General features: G+C 38.3%; 1 non-coding gene across 1 annotated transcript; it reads right to left on the bottom strand.

Moving 5' to 3' along the window:
• Window positions 1-2,863: 2,863 nt before the first annotated feature.
• Trnav-cac (transfer RNA valine (anticodon CAC)) lies at window positions 2,864-2,936 on the bottom strand. Its single transcript has one exon. It is a non-coding gene; the product is annotated as a tRNA-Val (tRNA).
• Window positions 2,937-24,110: the final 21,174 nt, after the last annotated feature.

The raw sequence follows: 24,110 nt of genomic DNA on the forward strand, positions 1-24,110 counted from the left end.
AGGAAGTAAGAAAATCATAAATTTCTAATATCAAGAACAGAAAGAGCACAGAACTACATATTCTATTTTTACTGAAATTCTATTAATAAAATGGTAATTATAACACTGTATCAGTACATTAGACAAATAAAATTTACAAACCTTTTTTTTTTTTTTTTTTTTTTTGTGGTGCTGGGGATTGAATTCAGGGCTTCATGTGCAAAGGCAAACACTCTACCAACTGAGCTATATCCCCAGCCCAATCTATAAACTTTTTGAATGACGAACTATCAAAACTCCCTCAAGAAGAAACAGATAATATGAATAGCTATATATTTATTACAGAAATGGTATTTGTAGTTAAAAACCTTAACATAGGGCTATGGTTGTGGCTCAGTGGTAGAGTGCTTGCCTGGCATGTGTGAGGCCCTGGGTTTGATCCTCAGCACCGCATATAAAAAAATAAAACAAAAGATCCATTGACAACTAAAAACAAATAAAAAAAAGAACTTTCACACAAATATATTTTTAGGGGCTGGGGTTGAGGCTCAGTGATAGAGTGCTCACCTAGCATGTGCGAGGCCCTGGGTATGATCCTCAGAACCACATGAAAATAAATAAATAAAATAAAGATATAGTGTCGAACTACTACTAAAATAATATTTTTAAAAATATATTTTTAGACCCAAATACTTTCACTGGAAAAATCCTACCAAATATGTAGGGAATATATAATATCAAATCAACTGCAAATTTTCTTCTAAAAATCGAATAAGAAGGAATATTTCAGGCTGGGATTGTAGCTCAGAGGTACAGCACTTGCCTTGCATGTGTGAGGAAATGGGTTTGATTCTCAGCACCATGTATAAATAAATAAAATAAAGGTCCATCCTCAACTAAAAAAAATCTTCTTTTCAAAAATTCTTAAGAGAATCACAGGGAAAATATATTTGCAAATCATATTTCTGAGAAATTACTTGTGTCCAGAATATATCAAGAACTCTCAAACCTCAATAAAAAGAAAAATAAGCAACTCAATTAAAAAATGGACAATGGGTGAGGAAAAATTTGTACTTGTATAAGCTGTTTGTTGGTATGTAATTTAAGATACCCTTTTGGAGGGTGATTTAGTAGAACTGAAAAAAAATTTAAGTGTACTTTATTCAGTATGGAGATTCCTCAGAAACCTTGGAATAGAATGCCATTTGACCCAGTTATCCCACTCTTCAGTCTATACCCAAAGGACTTAAAATCAGCATACTACAGTGATGCAGTATAAACATCAATGTTTATAGCAGCTGAACCCACAATAGCTAAACTATGGAACCAACATAGAAGCCCTTCAATAGATGAATGGATAAAGAAAATGTGGTATATATACACAATGGAATATTGCTCAGCCTTAAAGAAGAATGAAATTATGGCATTTATAGGTAAATGGATAGAACTAAAGAATATCATGCTAAGTGAAATAAATCAATCCCAAAAAACCAAAAGCTGAATGTTTTCTCTGATAAGTGGATGCTGATCCATATTGGGGGGTGGGTAGGGAAGAAGGAAATTTGGTTTGTGTACAGGGGAATGAAGGCAGGGATGGGGCTGTGGGGATGGGAAGGATAGTAGAATGATACAGACATTATTACCCTATATACATGTATGATTACACCATGGTGTGACTCTGCACCATGTACAGCCAGAGGAATGAGAAGTTGTGCTCCATTTGTGTACAGTGTGTCAAAATGTATTCTACTGTAAATTAAAAAAATAATTATTTTTAAAATGTGCTTTATCCTTTAATGAAGCAAGCCCTTTGTTAACTACTATATTTTTTCTTAAAAAGTCTGTCCAAGGGTTGGTGATACAGTTCAGTTGGTAGAGTACCTGCCTCGAATGCATAAGGTCCTGAGTTCAATCCCCAGCACCACACGCGCACACACACACACACACAAAAAGAAGTATATCCAAGTAAATAAATAGGCATGTATACAGATATTTACTGAAATATTATTTATGATATCAGAAATAAGCACAATCTTAGTGTCCAGTATTAGAAGAATGGTGAATAAACTGTGATTCATCCATCATCATTCATATCACACTAAACTATATATAGCTGCTCAAATGAAGTAATGATATGTGCTTGATATGGAAATAAATCTGAATCCCATGAGTAGATAGAGAATGCAATTTGCAGAACAAATGCACAATGTCATCCTAAAGCCATGTGAAGTCATGCAGCTATGTATATATGAAACTTTATTTTAACAATCGAGAATGACACACACCAGGCTGGGCACCATGGCACCCACCTGTAATTACAGCAGTTTGGGAGGCTGAGGTAGGAGAAGAGAGAGAGAGAGAGAGAGAGAGAGAGAGAGAGAGAGAGAGAGAGAGAGAGAGAATGTGACACATATCAGATTTCTTACCAAAAAGTAGAGGAAGGTGAAGATAGATGACTGTGAAGGGGGCTTTTATCTCAATAAAACCGTTACTACTATATATTTGTAGTAACGGTTTTATTGAGATAAAATTCACATAATATATTCGCACGTTTAACATATGCAATCCGATGATTTTTAAATATATTCACAGGAAACCAGGTTTCTGACGGTAAGTGTATTACTCTAGATCATAGCTAATAAAGAGAGAGCTGAGATTCAAATAACTGTGTTCTGGCTCCAAAGCCCATTCCCTTAGTCAATATGCTACACTGCTAGTTACAATGGCCTTCTGGTAAGGATATTCTGTACAACCAAGATAGCACGGTCAATCTCATAGCAGTGATGACAAAGGTATATTAGTCTGTTGAGGCTTCCAGCTCTATTCTTTTATCAGACTGCATTGTGTGTGTGTGTGTGTGTGTGTGTGTGTGTGTGTGTGTGTTGGGGGGTGCTGGGAATTGAACCCAGGGCCTTGTACATGTGAGGCAAGCACTCTACCAACTGAGCTATATCCCCAGCCTCTGTATGTGCTTCATATGCTAGTGTACTAGCTGACATTGGAACAGACATGGGGCCACCACCAGTCCTTGCATTCTTTGTTCAAAGTTTTGAATACACCACTGTAGTAGAATCATCACTTCTACCAGGACATAGTACTAGCAAATAGTTAGCATTGACCCTTTCATCCTCCTTGAACTGGAATATTCTGGCTGCACAATTAGTGCTCCTTCATAGAGGCATCAGTCTTTTAATTGCCTCAGTGAGGTAAACTTGATAATAATGAGAGTAAGGCTCCCAGAGTAGGGGACTTCTTGGGGTGAGGTCTTGCCTACACAAAGGCTGACACGATTGGGCATCTACTCACCAGGGCACAGTGGATGTGAAAATTCTACCTCTCCTAAAAGAATAACATTTTATCTGAGAAAGCTGAGCTTCTATCTGTATTTCAACAGCATCACGATACACAGGTTGTGCTGTATCATTAGAGGTGCGGAAGCTCTTATACCTCAAATATAGCCTTGACTGCCAGCAATTCTTGTTCCTATACCAAATAATTAACCTCAACTAGGTCTGTTTTACTAAAAGGGGAGGCATGTGGGTGGAAGTAATTGGACTGTGGTCTTCTTGTAATAGGATTGCTTTTATCTCAGTTCTGGAGATCTTGGTTCAAATTGTGTAAGGCCAGGTTGGCTCAGGTTAGGGCAGGATTAAGGCAGAGAGTTTTTTAAAACTGTAATGAGGCATAATTGACATAAAATGTACTGCACAGACTTCAAATAATTATCATTTCTTTCTGTTTCTAATCTCTTTTTCTTGTCTCATGGCACTGAGTAGAATCTTTAAGATAATGCTGAATGTGAGTTATGCAAGGAGGCATCTCTGGTAATTTTAAAGGAAATAGTTTCAGTTTTTCCCTAGTAAATATGGTATTTGCAATAGTTACTGGTATGATGCCTTCTTTGAGGTACAGGAAGATCCCTTCTATTCTTAGTTAGCTAAGAGGCATTTTATAAAATTATGAATGAACATTAGATATTATTGAATGTGCTTTCAATATACTAATATGATCATATGCTTTTGTTTTCTTCTTTAATCTGTTAATATGATGAATTATATTAATTAATTCTCCAAACTAATCTTATATTCCTGGAGGAAACCCAACTTGGAAAATATTCAATTTATTTCTTCGTCTTACTTAATTTAGTTTGCTAATTTTTAAATAATTTTTACATCTATAATCATGAGTAAAACTGACTTGTAACACTCCTTTATTATAGAGTTTTGAGCAGGTTTTGTTATAAAAAATAACTTCAGGAATATTACTGATTTCTTTTCCTCTGGAAGAGTTGGGATAATATTGGAATGATGTTTTCTTGGATGGCTGATAAATCTAGTCTGTCAGGCATTGTGAACCTGGTGTTTTCTTTGTGGGAACAGTCTTAAGTACTAATTCATTTTATTTAATAGTTAAAAGCCTTTTTCAGTTTTCTAACTCCTAAGTCACTTTTTGTAATCTGCATTTTTGTAAGAATGTATCTATCTTTTTTTTTTTTCTTTAAGGGCACTGGGGGCATGCCCTGGAAGGGTTTATCTTTTCCCTGGTTCTCTCCTTGTCTCTCTCTCTGCTTCCTGGCTGCCATGAGCTGACAGCTTTCCTTCTCTATGCCCTTCTACCATGCTGTTTCTGCCTTGGAAACTGCTGACCGTGGACGGAACCCCTGAAACCAAGAGCCAGAATCAATCTTTCCTCTTTTAAGTTGTTCTTGTCAGGGTTTTTTTTTTTTTTTTTTTTTTTTTTTTTGTATTTATTTATTTATTTATATATGACAGTAGAATGCATTACAATTCTTTTTTTTTTAAAGAGAGAGAGAGAGAGAGAGAGAGAGAGAGAGAGAGAGAGATTTTTTTTAATATTTATTTTTTAGTCTTCGGCGGACACAACATCTTTGTTTGTATGTGGTGCTGAGGATCGAACCCGGGTCGCTCGCATGCCAGACGAGCGCACTACCGCTTGAGCCACATCCCCAGCCCTGCATTACAATTCTTAACACACATATAGAGCACAATTTTTCATATCTCTGGTTGTATACAATGTATAGTCACACCAATTCATGTCTTCATACCCGTACTTTGGATAATAATGATTCTTGTCAGGTATTTTGGTCACAGCGATGAAATAGATAAAAAAAAAATTAACACAGCATATGAGACTCCAGAAAAGAATCCATAGGTTTATTTTCCACTTTGGTTTTGGAGGCTAGAAGACTACAAGGTGAGCTTCCTGATGAATGACAGTTATTAGGATGTGCAAATTAAGTGACAAAGGTAGAATGTATCTATCTTTAAGTTTTCCAATATATTAAAATAAAAGTTCTTCATGTTGTTTTGTTTTTATATTTTTAAATTGCTGCAACATCTGCAATTATTTCCCACTTTTAAATAAAAATATATATATTTCTACTACCTGTCTTTCCCCTCTCCCTTGATTAATCTTGCTAGAAGTTTATCCAGTGCATTAGTCATTTCAAAGAAACAACTCTTGGTTTAGTCGATGCTACTATACATTTGTTTTATACTTCACTTACTCTTATCCACATTTTCATTTTTTTTGTCTTTCTACTTCCTTGGAGATTATTCTGAGTTTTTTTTTTTCTTATTTTGGTACCCAGGATTGAACTCAGAGGCACTGAACCACTGAGCCACATCCCCAGCCCTATTTTGTATTTTATTTAGAGACAGGGTCCTCATTGAATTGCTTAGCACTTCATGGTTGGCTGAGGCTGGATTTGAACTTGAGATCCTCCTGCCTTAGTCTCCTGAGCCACTGGGATTGCAGGTATCCATCACCACGCCAACAATTCTGATATTCTTTATGTGGCATACAACTGTGATCCCAGTGGCTCAAGAGGCTGAGGCAGGAGGTTTGCAAGTTCAAAGCCAGCCTCAGCAACTTAGTGAGATCCTGAGCAACATAGCCTGACACTATGTGTGTGTGTGTGTGTGTGTGTGTGTGTGTGTGTGTGTATGGCTGGGGATGTGGCTCAGTGGTTAAGCTGCCTGGGTTCAACTGCTGGTGCAAAAAAAAAAAAAAAAGAGAGACGTGTTTAAAAATTATTACCCCATGTTGTAGATCAAGAGACTGGGTTTCAAAAAAAAAAAAAAAATCAAAAGACTTTCCATAAAAACAACTTAACTACTCAATGAAGGAAAAGCAAACCTCTTGATTATTTTTCCAATCATGAAATTCAGGAGATTGCCTGGGGAAATTTTTCCACACTTTTTTCTTTTTTAGCTATAAAGACATTTTATTTTATGGTTGACAACGATTTATTATATGCTTCAAAAGAGAAAACAAAGAGAATTTTGAATGTTCCCAGAAATGTTATATGTCTGAGGTTGTAGATATGTGAATTACCTTAACATGTGTTATGATCATTATACATTGTATAGGTATTTAAATACCTCACTGAACTTCATAAAGATGTACAATTATCTGAGTGAGTTAAATAAATAAATAAATAAATATATATATATATATATATATATATATATATATATATATAATTGAAAGTTTCAGAAGTATTATTTTTTCAAAATTTTTAAAGAATGTAAAAAAATAAAAAATTATGAGTTATTAGACCTTTAGAAAAAAAAAACTTGCTGATGGAAATTTATAGAAAAGGAAAAAGACATAGACACAAACATTTGTTTTCATTTGAGAAACATGTTCCTGTCACCTTCAACTACTTTGGTATAATCCTGTGTTCTTAGCAGGAATTCAGTTTTCAAAATTATAATATCCATAGATATGTTTTCTAAATAACTATACTATATATAATGAAAACATTAAAGAGTACAAAACCACTATTTGCATAGCTATGAATTACTTTAACTTTCTATTTATTTATTTATTTTGGTACTGGAGTGAACTCAGGGGTACTCAACCACTGAGCCACATCCCCAGCCCTATTTTGTATTTTATTTAGAGACAGGGTCTCACTGAGTTGCTTGGTACCTCACGGGTTGGCTGAGGCTGGCTTTGAACTTGCGATTCTCCTGGGTTATCCACCTGAGTCACAGGATTATAGGTGTGCACCACCATTGCTGGTTTATTTTAAGTTTTTAAAAATAATTTTTATTACCCTGCACAAAAGTCAAATCAAATTTGATCAAAGAAGTAGAAATTAGACAATAAACATTGTAATTTGTAGAAGAAAAAAATATATTGGCACAGACATTGACTTCTTAAATAAGACTCCTAAAGCTCAAGAAATAAAACCAAGGATTAATAAGTGAGATGCCATCAAATGAAAAACTTCTGCACAGCAAAGGAAGCAATTAAGAACATAAAAAAGAGATCCTATGGAATGGTAGAAAATCTCTGAGAGCCACTTTTCTGATAGGGGATTAATATCCAGAACTAAAAAATATATCAAAAACAAGAACAACAAAAAAACAAAAACCCAATCAATAAATACACAAAAGATCTAGGCTGAGGCATGAGGATTGCAAGTTTAAGGTCAGTCTTAGCAAGTTAATGAGGCCCAAACAACTTAGTGAGACCCTGCTCAAAATAAATCATAAAAAAGAACTGGAGATGTGGCTCAGTGGTTAAGTGCCCTAGGTTCAATCCCTAGTACAAAAAAGAGAGAGAAAAAAGAAAAAAGGAAAAAGAACTAAACAGACATTTCTCAAAAGAAGAAATACAAACGGCTAATGAACATATGAAAAAATTTTCAACACCCTTTAACAATCAGGAAAGTGCAAATCAAAACTATACTGAGATTCCATTTCACTCCAGCTAAAATGGCAATCATCAAGAATACAAATAATAAGGCTGGGCTCAGTGGCACACACCTGTAATCCTAGCAGCTCAGGAGGCTAAGGCAGGAAGATGGTGAGTTCAAAGCCAGCCTCAGAAAAAGCAAGGTGCAAAGCAACTCAGTGAGACCCTGTCTCTAATAAATACAAAATAGAGCTGGAGATGTGACTCAGTGGCCATCTGTCCTTGAGTTCAATCCCCAGTACCCCCAGCCAAAAAAAAAAAAAGAATACAAATAATAATATGCTGGTGAGAATGTGGGGAAAAGGGCATATTTACACTTTGTTGTTGGGACTGCAAATTGGAACAACTACTTTGGAAAGCAGTATAGAGATTCCTCAAATGACTAGAAATAGATCCACCATATGATCCAGCTGTAACACTCCCTGGTATTTGTTCCAAAGAACTAAAATCAGTATGTTATAGTGATACAGGCATATCAATGTTCATAAAACAAATGTCTGTTTAGATTTCAATTTACAGTTGCTAAGTTATGGAACAAGTCTAGGTGTATCTCAATAGATTAAAGGATAAAGAAAATGTGAAACATATACACAATGGAGTTTTACTAACTCAGTCATAAAAAAGTAAAATCATGTGATTTGCTGGTAAATGGATAGAACTGCAGCACATCATGCTAAATGAAATAAGCCAGAAAGTCAAGGTTGAATGTTTTCTCTCATATGTGGAAACTAGAGACAGAGGGGAAAAATGGAGTAATAAAAAGGGTGTCACAAAAATTAGAGGGGAGACTAAGAGAGTAGAAGAAGGGAATCCAGATGGAAGGAGGAGGAAGAGCATAGGGAAGTGTCTGAGGTATAAAATCAACCAAATTATGCTAGGTCTAGGGGTGAACATAACACATTAGTCCTGCTTATGTAAATATGATTTTAAAGCAAATAATAATAATAATAATAATAATAATAATAATAATAATAATAAAGAAATCAGTAGAGTAGAAGAAGAAGATCAGCAGGAGCAAGGAGGGAAGGGAAAAGGAAGGTACTTAAGAATGAGATTGATCAAAGTACCTTATATGCAAAGTACCTTATAGGCATAATGGATTCGTCTATAAAGGCACTTTTATTGACACATAATTGTACCTATGGGATACAATGTGCCTTTTTTTGGTACTGGGGATTGAACTCAGGGGCACTCAACCACTGAGCCACATCCCCAGCCATATTTTGTATTTTATTTAGAAACAGGATCTCACTGAGTTTCTCAGTGCCTCACTTTTGCTGAGGCTGGCTTTGAAATCACGATCCTCCTGCCTTAGCCTCCTGAGCCTCTGGGATTATATAAGCATGAACCACCATGCCCAGCCAATATGCCATTTTAATACATGTATACAATGTGTAATGACTAAATCAGGATAAGTGACATATCTGTTATCTCAAACATTTTCTACTTCTTTGTGTTGGGAGCTAGAAGAAACTATTTCAACTATTTTGAAATATACAATAAAATATTGTTAATAAATAACTGATATAAATTATATGTTTATATTGCAAATTATAATTATCAATTGTTTTATGTTATTAAGAATTGTATATTAATATATAAACTATTGTTATAAATCATTGTTAACTATAGCTACCCTACTGTGTTATAGAATACTAGAATTTTTTTCCTCTTACCTGACTGTACTTTTGTATCCAACCACCAATCTCTCTCTATTCGCCTTAAACCACTACCCTTCTCAACTCTGGGAACCTTTATTGTACTCTCTACTTCTATGAGATCAACTTATTTACCTTCTATATATGAATGAGAATATGTGGTGTTTGTCTATCCTTTCCACTGGCTTATTTCACTTAACATAATTACTCCTCTAGTTCTAATTTGCTGCAATTGACAGGATTGCATTCTTTTTATGACTAATATTCTACTGCATGTACATGTACACACACATGCACACACACACACATCATCATCATCATCATCATCTATCCATTCATCTCTCCATGGGTACTAGGTTGATATCATATCATGGCGATTGCAAATAACACTGTAGAAAAACATGAAAATGCAGATGTCTTTTTAACATAATGATTTCATTTAATTTGGATATATATACTCAGTAGTGGGACTCCTGGGTCATATGGTAGTTGTTTTAATCATCTTTTTCACTGCTGTGACTAAAAGACCTGAGAAGAACAAGTTTGGAGTAGGAAAAATTTAATTTTGGGGCTCACAGTTTCAGAGATCTCAGTCCATAAATGACTGACCCTATTCCTTGGGGCTCCAGGTGAGGCAGAACATCATGGTGAAAGAGTGTGTTGGAGGGAAGCAGCTCACATGATAATCAGAAAGTAAAAAGAGGCTAAGGTTAGATCATCAAATATATACTCCAAAGGCATGCCCCAAATGACCCACCTGCCTACAGTTACTACTCAGCTAATCTCTGTCTAGGGATTAATTCACAGATCGGGTTAAGGCTTTCATAACCCACTCATTTCACCTCTTAATGTTCTCACATTTTCTCTTATATGAGCTTTTGTAGGACACCCCACATCCAAACCATAACATTCTATGCCTGGCCCCCCAAAGCTCTGCTTATCTCACAATGCAAAATTCATTTAGTTCATTTTCTAGAGTCCCCATAATCTCAACTGTTCAAACATTGCTCAAAATTTCAAGTCCAAAGTCTCCTCTGAGACTTAAGGCAAACTCTCATGGCGAGCTCCTGTAAAAATCAAAAGCAGTTGACAAGTATGCAATATATAAAGGTACAGAGTAAATATTTCCATTCAGAAAAAAAAAAGTGGGCATAGAAAGAAAGGGTGGGACCAAAGCAAAACCAAAATCCAGCTGGGCAAACAATTCCTGTAGTTCTGTAACTCCCATCTGAAGCACATGGCATTATGATGTTCTCTCCAAAGGGCTTGTGTAGCTCGGCCCCTGTAGCTTTGCTCCTTACTGACCGCATGGCCTCTCTGTTCAGTTCCTGCAGCTTTTCTGGGCAGATATCCCACGTTCCTGGAATTTCTTAGGGGGTATCCATTACAGATTCAGCTTCCTCCTCACATCTCCACACATAGCCCTATCAGAGATTGCCTGCTGGGACTCCAACTGAGGGGAATTTTGCCTGGCCTACCAGATCTTCCTTTGAAATCTTAGTGGAAGCCTCCATGACCCCCAAATTCAAGTATCCTGCAATCCTGCAGAGCCAGCACCGCACAGTTGACACCAAATCAGTTGCCATCTCAAGTAGTAACCAAACCACCAAAGGTTTACAGTATTCTCTGAGTGTCTGGGTGGCTGAGCATGGTGAAACAACTTCCTAAGCCCCTCTATACAGGCAGGGTGCCCCACTGGTTTCTTCTCAAAGGAAGTTTTACTTTTACACCCTTAAGCCTGGGATGGATGTGGTCTTGTCAATTTCCAAGATGCTCTCAAGCCATCTTTAGCGTATGTGGGCATAGTCTTTAGCATTTCTTTAGTGGCTGTAATGTCTTTAACAACTGCAAATTCCTTAGCCCCAGTTTTACTCCCACCTTTCAAGTCTAAGTTATCTTTATTTTTTGAAGACTCTCCATCTTATTTTCCATAATGACTGTACTAATTTACATTTAATTGTTTTTGTAGTTGTAGATAGACAGAATGACATTTTTTTTTTTTTGGTCTTTTGAATACAACTTTATTTTTTTTAATTTTTATTGTTGGTTGTTCAAAACATTACATAGTTCTTGACATATCATATTCCATACATTTGATTCAAGTGGGTTATGAACTCCAATTTTTATCCCGTATACAGATTGCAGAATCACATCGGTTACACATCCACTGTTTTGCATATTGCTATACTAATGTTTGTTGTATTCTGCTGCCTTTCCTATCCTCTACTATCCCCCATCCCCTCCCCTCCCATCTTCTCTCTCTAACCCATCTACTGTAGTTCATTTCTCCCCCTTGTTTTTTTTTCCATTCCCCTCACTTCCTCTTGTATGTAATTTTGTAAAACCATGAGGGTCTCCTTCCATTTCCATGCAATTTCCCTTCTCTTTCCTTTTCCCTCCCACCTCTCACCCCTGTTTAATGCTAATTTTCTTCTCATGCTCTTCCTCCCAACTCTGTTCTTAGTTACTCTCCTTATATCAAAGAAAACATTTGGCATTTGTTTTTTAGGGATTGGCTAGCTTCACTTAGCATAATCTGTTCTAATGCCATCCATTTCCCTGCAAATTCTATGATTTTGTCATTTTTTAATGCAGAGTAATACTCCATTGTGTATAACTGCCACATTTTTTTTATCCATTCATCTATTGAAGGGCATCTAGGTTGGTTCCACAGTCTTGCTATTGTGAATTGTGCTGCTATGAACATCGATGTAGCAGTGTCCCTGTAGCATGCTCTTTTTAGGTCTTTAGGGAATAGACCAAGAAGGGGAATAGCTGGGTCAAATGGTGGTTCCATTCCCAGCTTTCCAAGAAATCTCCATACTGCTTTCCAAATTGGCTGCACCAATTTGCAGTCCCACCAGCAATGTACAAGTGTACCCTTTTCCCCACATCCTTGCCAGCACTTGTTGTTGTTTGACTTCATAATGGCTGCCAATCTTACTGGAGTGAGATGGACAGAATGACTTTTTTAATTTGTTTATTTTTATGTGGTGCTGAGGATCAAACCCAGGGCCTCACACATGCTAGGCAAACACTCTGTCACTGAGCTACAGCCCCAGCCCCTAATTTATATTTTTAACAACAGTGGAGAGTCCCCATTTCCCTGAATCCTTACTAACCTTTGTTAGTTTTTATCTTTTTGAGAATAGTCATTCTAACTGCGGTCTAAAACTCTTTTTGTTTAAATTTTGATATACATTGCCATCTAGCTGTCCAGAAAATTTATATTAATTTACATGTATCAGTAAATGAAATCTATGATCAATCTCATCCTGATCTCTCTCCATTTCTTTTTGTTTTTTTTTTTTTTTTGGGGGGGGGTAGGTGGGGAGAACCAGGGATTGAACTCAAGGGCACTCAATCCCTGAGCCACATCCCTATTCTGTATTTTACTTAGAGACAGTGTCTCACTGAGTTGTTTAGCACCTTGCTTTTGCTGAGGCTGGCTTTGAACTTGCAATCCTCCTGTCTCAGCCTCCTGACCTGCTGAATTACAGGTGTGCACCACTGCACCAGGCCAGTTCTTTTTTGTTGTTATTGTTGTTGTGAGACTAGATCTTGCTATTTTGCCCAGGTTGGCTTCAAACTTGCAGTCCTCTTACCTTTACATTCTGAATAGCAGATATTCTAGGCACGTGCCACTGCATTGAGCTCCTTACAGGTCTTACTGGACAGGGACTATAACTTGTTTAATATTTTTATTTTTATTGATTTTTTTTTTTGGTACCAGGGATTGAACCCAAGGGTGCTTAACCACTGAGCAACAACCCAGCCCTTTTTTATATTTTATTTAGAGACAGGGTCTTGCTGAGTTGCTTAGGGCCTCACTAAGTTTCTAAGGCTAGCTTTGAACTCTGAATTTTTCTGCCTCAGGCTCCTAGGCCACTGGGATTATAGGTGTGTGCCACTATACCCAGCTGTTTAACATTTTTATTATGAAAAATTCCAAACATACACTGAAGAAGAGAGATTATTTGACAAATCGTGTGTGAATGTTTTAATCCTAAATAAATATCAACATCATAGATAGGAAACAAATAAAGCAAAGGAAAGCAAACTGAAATTTGATTGGGTTTTATATTCTATTTTTTAAAAAATATTTTTAGTTGTAGATGGACATTACAACTTAAATTTTTAAAATTTATTTTTATGTGGTGCTGAAGATTGAACCCAGTGCCTCATACATGCTAGGCAAACTCTCTTAATATTGAGCCACAACCCTATCACTCATTCAATTTTTAAAAGTCAGATTATTTTTAAACCTTTTCTGTGTTACAATTACAATAAAACCTTAATCATCAGGACCCTAAAAATGGGAAATCTTTGCTAACTAGATTCTTTCCTGATATTCTATTCTGAGTGGTGGATCATTATAATCTGATAACAGATATTTACTTTTAAAATATGATATTCAGGACTGGGGTTATGGCTCAGTGGTAGAGCTCTTACCTCACACGTGCAAAGCTCTGGGTTCGATCCTCAGTACAACATAAAAATAAAGTTATTGTGTCTAACTACAACTACAAAAAATAAATATTTTCAAAAATGTGATATTAAAGGAGTGACCTGGACTGGTCCACTAAGAACATAGTTTTATATTGCATTTCCAGTTTTAGGTGCCAGGTATCACATAGATCATTTTTTCATGTCAATTTTATTTAAAATAACTTCTAGGGCTGGGGTTGTGGCTCAGTGGTAGAGCGCTTCCCTAGCACATGTCAGGCATTGGGTTCCATCCTTAGCACCACATAAAATACATAAATAAATAAGGTATTGTGTCTATCTATGACTAAAAATTTAAAAAAAAATAACTTCTAGAGGTAGCTACTAAGGAAAAATATGGCTTGCATATTTTTCTTTCTTGTCTCTATTTTTATTTTTATGCCATTCCTGTATACCTGGAAAAAAAAAAAACATTTCAAATATCAGTTTCTAAGCAATTGCTCCTGGTTTTCCTCTTGGTTGATGGAATAGCACAGCATAGTGAAAAGTGCTCAGTCCTTGGAGTTCAAGTCATGGCTCTTCTTCTTGGGATGTGTGTGTTCTGGAAAAAAGTCATTTAACCTTTCTGAGCCTTGTTTTAGTCATGGGCGAAATAAAGGGATTAGACTGAAAAGAATAACTTCTTCCTGTTCTGAATTTCTCTCATGTCATGAATTACTGTTCCCAATATCTGGTTTTATTCATGGAGAATCTCACACTGAATGTGATCTAAAGATACCTAAAATATTTCTACCATCCACAATGCCTGTGCCACTGCCAAAAGTGATCAATTTCATTGAGTTTAGCATTGTCTTTTCTTTCTAGTCTTCTTTTTGAGAAGAGAAATACATAAGGGTGCTTCACTGTGAATTAATTACTCAGGTCACTTTTTTCCTACCTTGGAAAGCCAGGGATTTTGAAGTCTATAGATTGGAAGGAGGAAGGAAAGGGTGCACACAAAAAGACGGAAAGAGTATAAGAGACAGATTTCACTTCCTTCACATTCTTTTGCAGTTGGGCTCTGAGCTTGGCAAGGCTCAAACAAGAATAGTCTATTTGGTACCAGATTGGAACCAGGAGATCCTGGCTTAGTATCAGATTCAGGTGTTTCTGATGGATTATGAATAGAGTTCTTTATTAACTTTTTAAAATAAACAGGTATTTGGTTTAGAAAAGCTAAAACATCCTTTTGAGTAATTCATGTACATTGTTTCAAGGCCATTATCAGGTATATCCTCCCATTGCTGAGGCTGGCTTTGAACTTGTGATCCTCCTATCTCAGCCTCCCAAGCTTCTGGGATTATAGGTGAGGGCCACTGCACATGGCCCCCAGGCATATCCTCCCTATCAATCACAGTAAGTGTAAGTAGCAAAAATCTGTATCATGAGATCCACTTCCTAATCCTAAGCATCTTATTTTTATTATCCTCTGATGGTCCTGTTCTAATTTCCATGTTGGTACTTAGAACTGCAGAGAAACCCTCATCTCTACTTGTTCATTTTCTCTATCTCATATCAGCAGCACTTGACCTCTCCAGTCCTAGAGAAAAGCAATCTATTTCTCTGCATTTCTTCAATGTTGAGACAATACTGACAATAAAGAATTTCTGCAGTTAATAGAGAAAGACTGATTAAAGAACTTATTGCTTTTCTTTTTTCCTAATAATATTTATCATTTATTGAGGCTTATTGTATCACATGCACTTGCATCACTTTCTTTGTCACACCTCTACACTCATTTTACAGGTGGATCATAATTCTGGGTCATTGTGCAAGGTTTTCTAGCTAGGACCAACTGGCTCCAGGGCTGAGCTTTTTTGCTCACTGCCCTAGCCTGCTTCTTCTGCTTGATGTCTACACTCTTGGTACTGCCCAGATTGGTGTGTAGGAGACAGGTTTCCTCTCTTGGTGGCAAACAATGATTCATTCTCATGTCTTAGAGGAGGCAGACCTAGCTCATGGGGAAATAATTTACAAGCCTAATGCCCTAGGAAACTCAAACTATCATTTTTTTCCTGTGTTTTATTTGTTTATTTTTATGTGGTGCTGAGGATTGAATCCAGGGCCTCACGCATGCTAGGTGAACACTTTACCGCTGAGCCACAACTCCAGCCCCGTCTTTTTTTTTTTTTTTTAACAAATTATTCTTATAGTACTGGTAGCAAAGTCAAAGGAAGACTTCGGCCTAAAAAAAGCCTTTAACTCTTTTTTGGTTTACTAACTTGTGGGTTACACATAAATGTATCAACTTAACTACAAAAGTTTTTTCAAAGTCTCATTTTATTTTTTGTTATTTTTTATTTTTTATAATTAATTATACATGAAAGTAGAATGCATCTTGACACATTGTACACAAATGGAGCATGCCTTCAGATTCTTCTGGCTGTACTCAAAGTCTCATTTTAGTTAACAATTTCAACTGCCTTTAGCAAACTGTTTATTTCCAAATGAAGATCAGTAAGTGAATCTGAAATTTCTTTTTGAGATGTATTTTTATGTGGTACTGGAGATTGAACCCAGGGGCACTTTAACCATTGAGCCACATCCTCAACCCTTTTTTATATTTCACTTAGAGACAGGATCTCACTAAGTTGCTTAGGAGCTCACTAAGTTGCTGAGGCTGGCATTGAACTTTCCTTGGCCTTCCAAGCCACTGGGTTGAGATGTAATTTTGAAAAGGAACTTTGGCCTGGAAATCTGAAGACCCTGGTCTCAATACTGGATCTGCCACCTACGAGCACGTAATTTTAGGCAAATAAATTTGCCCTTGCTGAACCTTAGTTCTTTATCTGTGAAATAGGAATAATGATATTTTTCCCTGCTTAACTCACAGAGATATTGCGGTAGGAAGTTTGTCATTAGGAAGTGTTTTGTAAAATTCAAAGTATTCTGAGAATAAGGTATTAGGCACAATGAAGCAAAATGCTCAAAAGGTCAACAGTGGGAAGGATACTCTCATCATGGCCCAAAGCAAGGAGTTCACCAAGAATTGAATCACAGCAGAAAATTGTGTCTTTCCAAAAATGGTTTCTTAGTTTTAGAGGTGCAGGTGCAAACTGGGTCTCTAGTTGAATCCATGAGAATCTTTAACACTCTCATCTCCTGGAAACCAGTCTTGGTTCTCATCTAAACCCAGTACTCTATTCCAAGAGGGAAAATAACATGAGGATTAGGTGACATTCTGACACCCAAGAAGCCAGGAGCCTGGATAATGCTGAATGGTGAGCAGATTAAAAGAGAATGGATTGTATACCACCTTGGATACAAGCACAAAGATGTAGCAACAGAAGAAGAAACAGGAGAAAAGATAGAATATAGATCATATTCAAAATTATAGACCCTCCAACTCATGAAAGTCAATTCCAGTTAGAACCGAAATTAATCTTCTGAGTAGTCCAGACAGCACCCAGCAGTGTGTGAGAGTTCATTCAATGTAATGCGATGGTGGTGGTGACTGTCCTTAGTCTCTTTCTTTTCTCCTTGACTATAGTTTTCCAGAAATGGGTGCGGATGCAAGCTACCAGTGCCCAGAAGGAAGACTGAAGGAAGGGGTGTGAGCATCTTCTCCCCCTCCCGCCCAGCACCCCCAGCCCATTCAGTCAGGCTTGGGAGCCTACAAGGGTTTCACTTCCGCCTGGCTGCAGGAACCACAAGTTCCAGACTAGGTCGGAATTGGAATAATCATAGTCAAAATACACCCAGATGCTCTCACACACCCAGGCGCGCGCGCATCCCCGGGCCAAGGGGCGCACGTGAGCCCACACCCCGCGCACCCAGCCCTGCCTCTCGCCAGAGCATCCTCAGCAGCTGCCACAGAAGCAGCCTCCTCCTTCTTTTCCTCCTCCTCCTCCCACCGCCGCCGCCGCTGCTGTGTGATCTCCTATCCCCTCTCCTCCTCCTTCCTCCCTCAGTTCCTGCTCCTCCTCCCACCCCGGCTCCTCCTGTCCAGCAGCTAAGGGCAGAACACTCAGCAGCAGCTCTCCCTCTCTCGGGCCGCAAAGAGGCTGGAACAGGTCTGTGCGCGGAGTGGTGTGTGTGTGGGGGTGCTTTGTTGCGGGTTGTTGGAGCGCCCGTGGCTCCAAGAGCCGCTGGGAGGGGCACCGGGTGGATGAGAAGGAGGGTAGATTATTCCTGTTTTAAGTCTTGCTTCATGAATAAATGGGAGACATAGGGTGGGAAGGCACCTCGGTCCCTTTGCCAGCTCGCCTTCCCTCTTGGTTCATGGCGAGAGAGAACTGAAGCTGCCCGGACTCCTGCCCCCGCCCATCCCTAAAGCTCTCTTTCTTTGCGCCCTCACTCCCTGCATCCACTTTCCAGAGCTGAGCTTTCTCTTGTTCTAGGAGCACAGGGATGGGGGCGGGGAGAAATGGATGGAGTCGATCCAGCGGGGCACCTGGGTGTATGGAGCTTTGTTACATATAACAAAAACCAGTCCTCACCAGCTTCCAGTTCCAAGCTAGGCTGCTGTCTGCTGGCGGAGCGGGCTGTGGGCCCGGCAGACTAGGGAAGTGAGAGAATGTGAGGGGGCACTCCCTGTGTGTGACGGGGCATATAGGAATGCAGTGGTGTGTGCCGCGGACGTGGTGCGGATTTTGTGTGGGATTCAGTGAGTGTGAGTTGGAGTGGTGTGTGTGCGTGTGTGTCTGCGCCATAGGGCTGGGCTATTCCTGGCATTATATGTCCTTGGGTCTTATTCCATGCCAAGCCAGACTGCAGCAACACGCCGGCAGGAGGATCAGGTCCAACCTGTTCTGCCCACGTTGGAAGGGTAATGATGGTTTCAAAGTGATGGAAATCCCCCCAGCTGGGGCAGTTGCTTAGTACTTTTGGGATGTGGAATTTTCAACCAGGTTGACCAAGACCTGCTGGACATCTTTATAATTCCCCCCAAAATGTCCAACTTTCTTAGCAGGTTTTCTTTTCTCAGCCAATGAGAGTCAAAGGTTCTTATAGTGATCCCTGCAGTGCCTCCTTCACCCCTTTAATTAATGGATTCTTATGTCTTCCTTACTGCAGAGAAGTTAGTGGTCTCCTAGGATGTAGCTGTGTATTTGGACAAAAAGGATCAAACTAAATACACCTATGTATTAGTCCAGAATTTGCTTTAGAAGGTTTTTTTTTTTCTCCTTGAATCATAAAGTGTGAAGTGGTTTGGTAATTTTGTTTTTAATTAAAGAAAGAAAAGATCAATAAGATGAATAAAACTTCTAAACCTTCTCTATGACATTTTTATTTGTGATTTTAATAAAGCATTGCTTTTCAGGGTCCAAAAATATACAGTTAAAGGATATACTGACGTTTATTGCACACCTGCTATGTGTCAGTAATGATGTTAGGTACTGAAAGTATAGAAATGAATAAAACATCATCTCAACTCTCAGGGAGTGCAGTCTGGTACACAAGATAGAGTGTGTAAACAGACAATTAGAATAGAGTGTGACAACGGATGGGCACAGTATTGTGGGAGCATTGAGGAGGGGTGCCTGGCTGGGGTGGGGATTATGCAAAGGCAGGCTACATGGGGAAGGTGACATTTGAGTTGAGTCTTCAAGAATTAATTCACCAGGTGGCTAAGTGGAGAATGGCATCCTAAGTTGAAGGAACAGCATGTATGAAGGCAGAGAGGTTATAGTTAAGTAAGACTGCAGGGAGTCTGGAAGTATTACTGTCATATTCTCAACAAACCCAGGATGAATCTCTGTGGATTGGAATGATGATTAATGGAAAATCCAAAAGGAGCCAGTAATGCAGATTGATAAGGATCAGAACACATCCCCATCTTAAGAAATGTCTAGCTCATTTATTAATATTAGTGTCTTTTGCTTTAAGCCAATCTGGTATATGTGAATGGATTTGCAAGGCAAATAACTAAATGGACAGTGTTCACATGCCGAATTTGTTGCTTTACAAAAGAATTCACAATCGCATCATCTTTTTTTTTTTTTTTTAGAGAGAGAGAGAGAGAGAATTTTAATATTTATTTTTTAGTTTTCGGTGGACACAACATCTTTGTTTGTATGTGGTGCTGAGGATCGAACCTGGGCCGCACACATGCCAGGCGAGCGTGCTACCGCTTGAGCCACATCCCCAGCCCTGCATCATCTTAAATAACAAACACTCTGATCTTTATAGTGAATATGTTTTTTTCCAAAAATTCATTAACACAGATAAAGACAGATATACCCACATTATAGGCACTTTTAAATACAACTTATCAATTTTAATGCAGGAATACCTCCTTATGCTGTGGATGTTTAATAAATATTAAGAGAAAATATGAAAATAGCAATAAATATTAAATCAATTGTAATTTTTACTGGCTGTGATCTCTTACCCATTATATTATCTATAAAATACAAATTAACCATGACAAGATCTTCAGGTACTTTTACATTTTAGGTATTTTTAGTAGTGTCACTGGTAATCAACAATAGCAGCCTGGAATATGGTGCACACCTTTAATCCCAGTTTCTCTGGAGGCTGAGGCAGGACGATCCTGAGTTCAAAGCCAGCCTCTGCAAATTAGTGAGGGCCTAAGCAACTCAATGAGACCCTGTCTCTAAATAAAATATCAAAAAGGGCTGGGGATGTGGCTCAGTGGTTAAGTTACCCTGGGTTTAACCCCCAGTACCAAAAAACCCCACCAAAACCAAACAAACAAAAAAACACAATAGCAGAAGATTTCTGTGCTGTATGCTTTGAAATGGAAACATAATGACTACTCTAATATTTATACAATTAAGCTAGAATAAGGGCACGATTAGAGTCTCCTGTTTTGTTGTGCCAGTGCTGGCTGCATAGGTTGATGAACGGGACTAGGATTGATGCTAGAGATTGATTATTTCTACCGGAAGTGCCTGGTAGGTACAAAATCATGCTAGTTAAAACTGTGAACTCTGAGAATATGGATCAACATTTTGAACACTATCTCCCTTAAATGAAGACCAGAAATAGTCTGGGTTCTTTTTCAAAAGAATGTCAGAAGAAGTAGTGGACTTGAATTGACTTGCTTCTTCTTCTGACCAATGCCATATGGCAGAGGAGATGATGGGGTATTTTGGTCTCATCAAGGTGCTTTATTCACTGTTGATACCCAAAGCTATCAGATAATATCTCTAAAAAAACATGCCCCACAGCTGAGGCTATATTGGAACTGATCTTTCTTCTGTCCTGACACTCAAATAAGTCCAGTGGCGAGGTCAGTGCTTCTTGATGTGTGTTCCAAAGAAGACAGAATGCTAGTAGTCACCCTCTATGCACACACACGTGGAATTTTGTGGTTAAGTTTTGGAAATTTTTGCTTAAACAAAAGCAGATTTGCTTGCTATAGAGCTTCTGAAAGCCTCCACTAGGCTAATGTATATTGTGACTCTCCAGGAGAATAAAATACAGCATTTCTCAGATATTTGTTGACAGAATCTGGTGTTTCAATGAGCATTTGGCTGGACTGGTGTTAAGAAGAATATTCTTTGGGCAATACTGGGTGAGAGCATTCTTCACTTGGTTCAGAGGCTGTTGATATCTTGCTGGTAAACTTGGATGAGAGATAAACTTGGATGACTTACTTTACCTCTGTTGCTTTTCTTTCCTCCCCTATCTGTAAAATAAGGCTGATAATAATCATTGCTCTCACTGACTGTGATGGTGTGATGACAACTAAGATAATATCTCTGCAAGTATTTTGAGTTCCTTAGAAGAAAGGCTCTATGTAAACTCAAGGTTATTATGAAAGGGAAGTTAAGAATTAAAGCAATTATCCTGATAGTTCAGGCCCAAATCCTGTTTTTCTGCTGAGTTATTGGGCAGACTGCCTCAGTTCTCTGCTTTGCTTTGACTGCAAAGACCTATCCTCATTCAACCTTGGGTGACTCAGTTCTCTGGGCTGATTTCTTTTCACATCCTGAAAATTTCAGTGTGGCCTTTAATTTCCTGATTCAGAGTTATCATCAGTACAGACTTCAGAAAAAAATCATCAGTGTGAACACACCCTGCTGACCAGAGAACCCTGGAGGTGGGAATTAAGTTGAGTAGAAAGTTGTTTTTATCCTTCACAGTTATTATCTTTCAGAAGCAGTTTTAAAGGCCATCTTGGAAGCTCACTGCTTCAGGGTCCATCTCTAGTGGCCCCAGTGCTCATTCTGGGTTGGAGTCCTATTTGATGGAATCCATTTCATCAAGGCTGAAGCCATCTTTAAGGAAATAAAGAGGCAGAGGAAATGGCACTCACATGATTATTGGCCATTCCTGGTTCTCTTGACTCCTGTAAATTCTCTCAATCTCTTTTCTTTACAAAGTGCCCTGAAAGAAGAATAGAGCTCTTGAGAATTATGGCTAATAATCATTGCAAAATAAGGCTATATGATGCTGGAAAGGGAGAGCAAAGTTGTTCTCTGTTTTGGACAACTTAGTGAAGATGTCTGCCCAGGAGGGGAATTTCATCAAATGGTACATATGCAAGTGCCTTTACAAGTTCACCTGGTGCAAAACTGTTTGGATGAGGAAATGAGGACCACAGAAGTGAAGTGAGTTGCCCAAAGTTACACAGTGACCACCTGACAGAAGTCAAATAGCTAAAATTCACATCTGCTATCTCCTAGTGCTCCTCTATTACATCTAGTTGCCTAGTTGTGTAGTGCAAGGAATGTGGGTTGGCTTATTCAGTTGGATTTGGAGGTTATTTTCAGGTCTAAGCTGTGTTGGCTTCTATGTGGTGGCTTTAACGGAGGGACAGGTTTCTAGTGGAGCCCCCAAAGACCATGCTTCTTTCCTTATCCTCTCCATTGCTCTTGAGTGTATGATGCTCAGACTCAACAAGCCAATTGGACAGTTGGAAGCTCAAGGAATGGTTGTTCTGCCCTACATTCTCAGTTGGATGACTCAGTCATCCCAGTCCTTCTACCCCTTTAGTTATCTTTGTGGGCCAAGGACCCTCCTGAAAGTCTGATGAAAGCTACTTGTGTACTCCCCAAAGAAAGTCCTACACACCCTAACATGTTCATGTAATTTCAGGACTATCTAGGTCCAGAGCACCAGTGTGGCTTATTGTTCATGTTGATGCTCAGTCTAGGGTCACTTCTAGATCTTCTCTAAATACTAAAGATTCAGGGGTTGAATTGTCAACCTTAACTTGGGGGGCAATTGGAAATGCTGGGGTGAAGCTTGTGCCAAACAGTCTGGGAGAGGGGTAGTTAGAGTGGAAATTCTTTAAGATGAAAGAATGAGATTGAATGCTGAACTTGAATTCAAAATTAAAAAGGAATTGAAATTTGCTAACCATGTCCAACATTATGAGAGAGAACTGGGCTGGTGTAGGTGTAGTGCCTCATGCCTATAATCTCAGCTATTTGGGAGACTGAAGCAGGAGAATCACAAGTTCAAGAACAGCCTGGGCAAATTAGTGAGACCCTGTATAAAAATAAGAATATAGAAAGGGCTGGCGATTGTAGCTCAGTAGTAGAGCATCCCTGGGTTCAATTCCCAGTAATACAAAAGAAAAGAGACAGATATGTGTGTTTGGGGGTCAGAAAGGGGGAGAAGTCATGGCAGGATAAAAAGGAGGAGATTTGAGAGGATGAGCAAGGGGGTCTGACCAGAAAGCCTATCCATCATGCCATATCTGAATGAAAGGAAAATACTTTCCTAAGGAATTAGGAACCCTTCTTTTCTCCAGTTTTTCTTTCCCTAGTTCAACCTCTAAATAGCAAAAGCTCATTGTTTGGGGTATTGGAAGTTGTCTTAGATGCTGGAACACTGTGTCCTTGGAAAGGACATCTTTAGAGACTGAAATGGGAGCTGGACATTGTGGGGGAGTGTCACAGTATGCCTTACGTCTTATTTCAAAAAAGCATTTTTATTATCAAAAAGAACACATGCTCATTTGTGCCTGTAAAAATAGAGATATGAAGTAGACTATTCCTGGCTTCTCCAACGGAGATTCCCTACCATGTTTGCAGTTTGGTATGTGTCATTTCATTCATGTTTTTATGAATATTTGTGTATGTATTAATGTGCATAAAATAATCAGGATGTGACCATGTACTACATACTGTTCTCCAACATGTTTTTTACTAAACCATGTTCCAAAATGTTTTGTCTTTTCAGTATATATCTAGCTATTTTATTCCTTTTAATAACGATAAAGTATTCCATTATATGGCTGTTACATAATTTTTTAATCCAACCTTTATTAAAGTTTTCTATAATTTCTGATTTTTATATTATTAAATATTGGTACAGTGTTTTTCCTTGTACATGCATCTC

This window comes from Marmota flaviventris, chromosome X (genome assembly GCF_047511675.1).
Source record: "Marmota flaviventris isolate mMarFla1 chromosome X, mMarFla1.hap1, whole genome shotgun sequence".
Taxonomy (NCBI): Eukaryota; Metazoa; Chordata; class Mammalia; order Rodentia; family Sciuridae; genus Marmota; species Marmota flaviventris.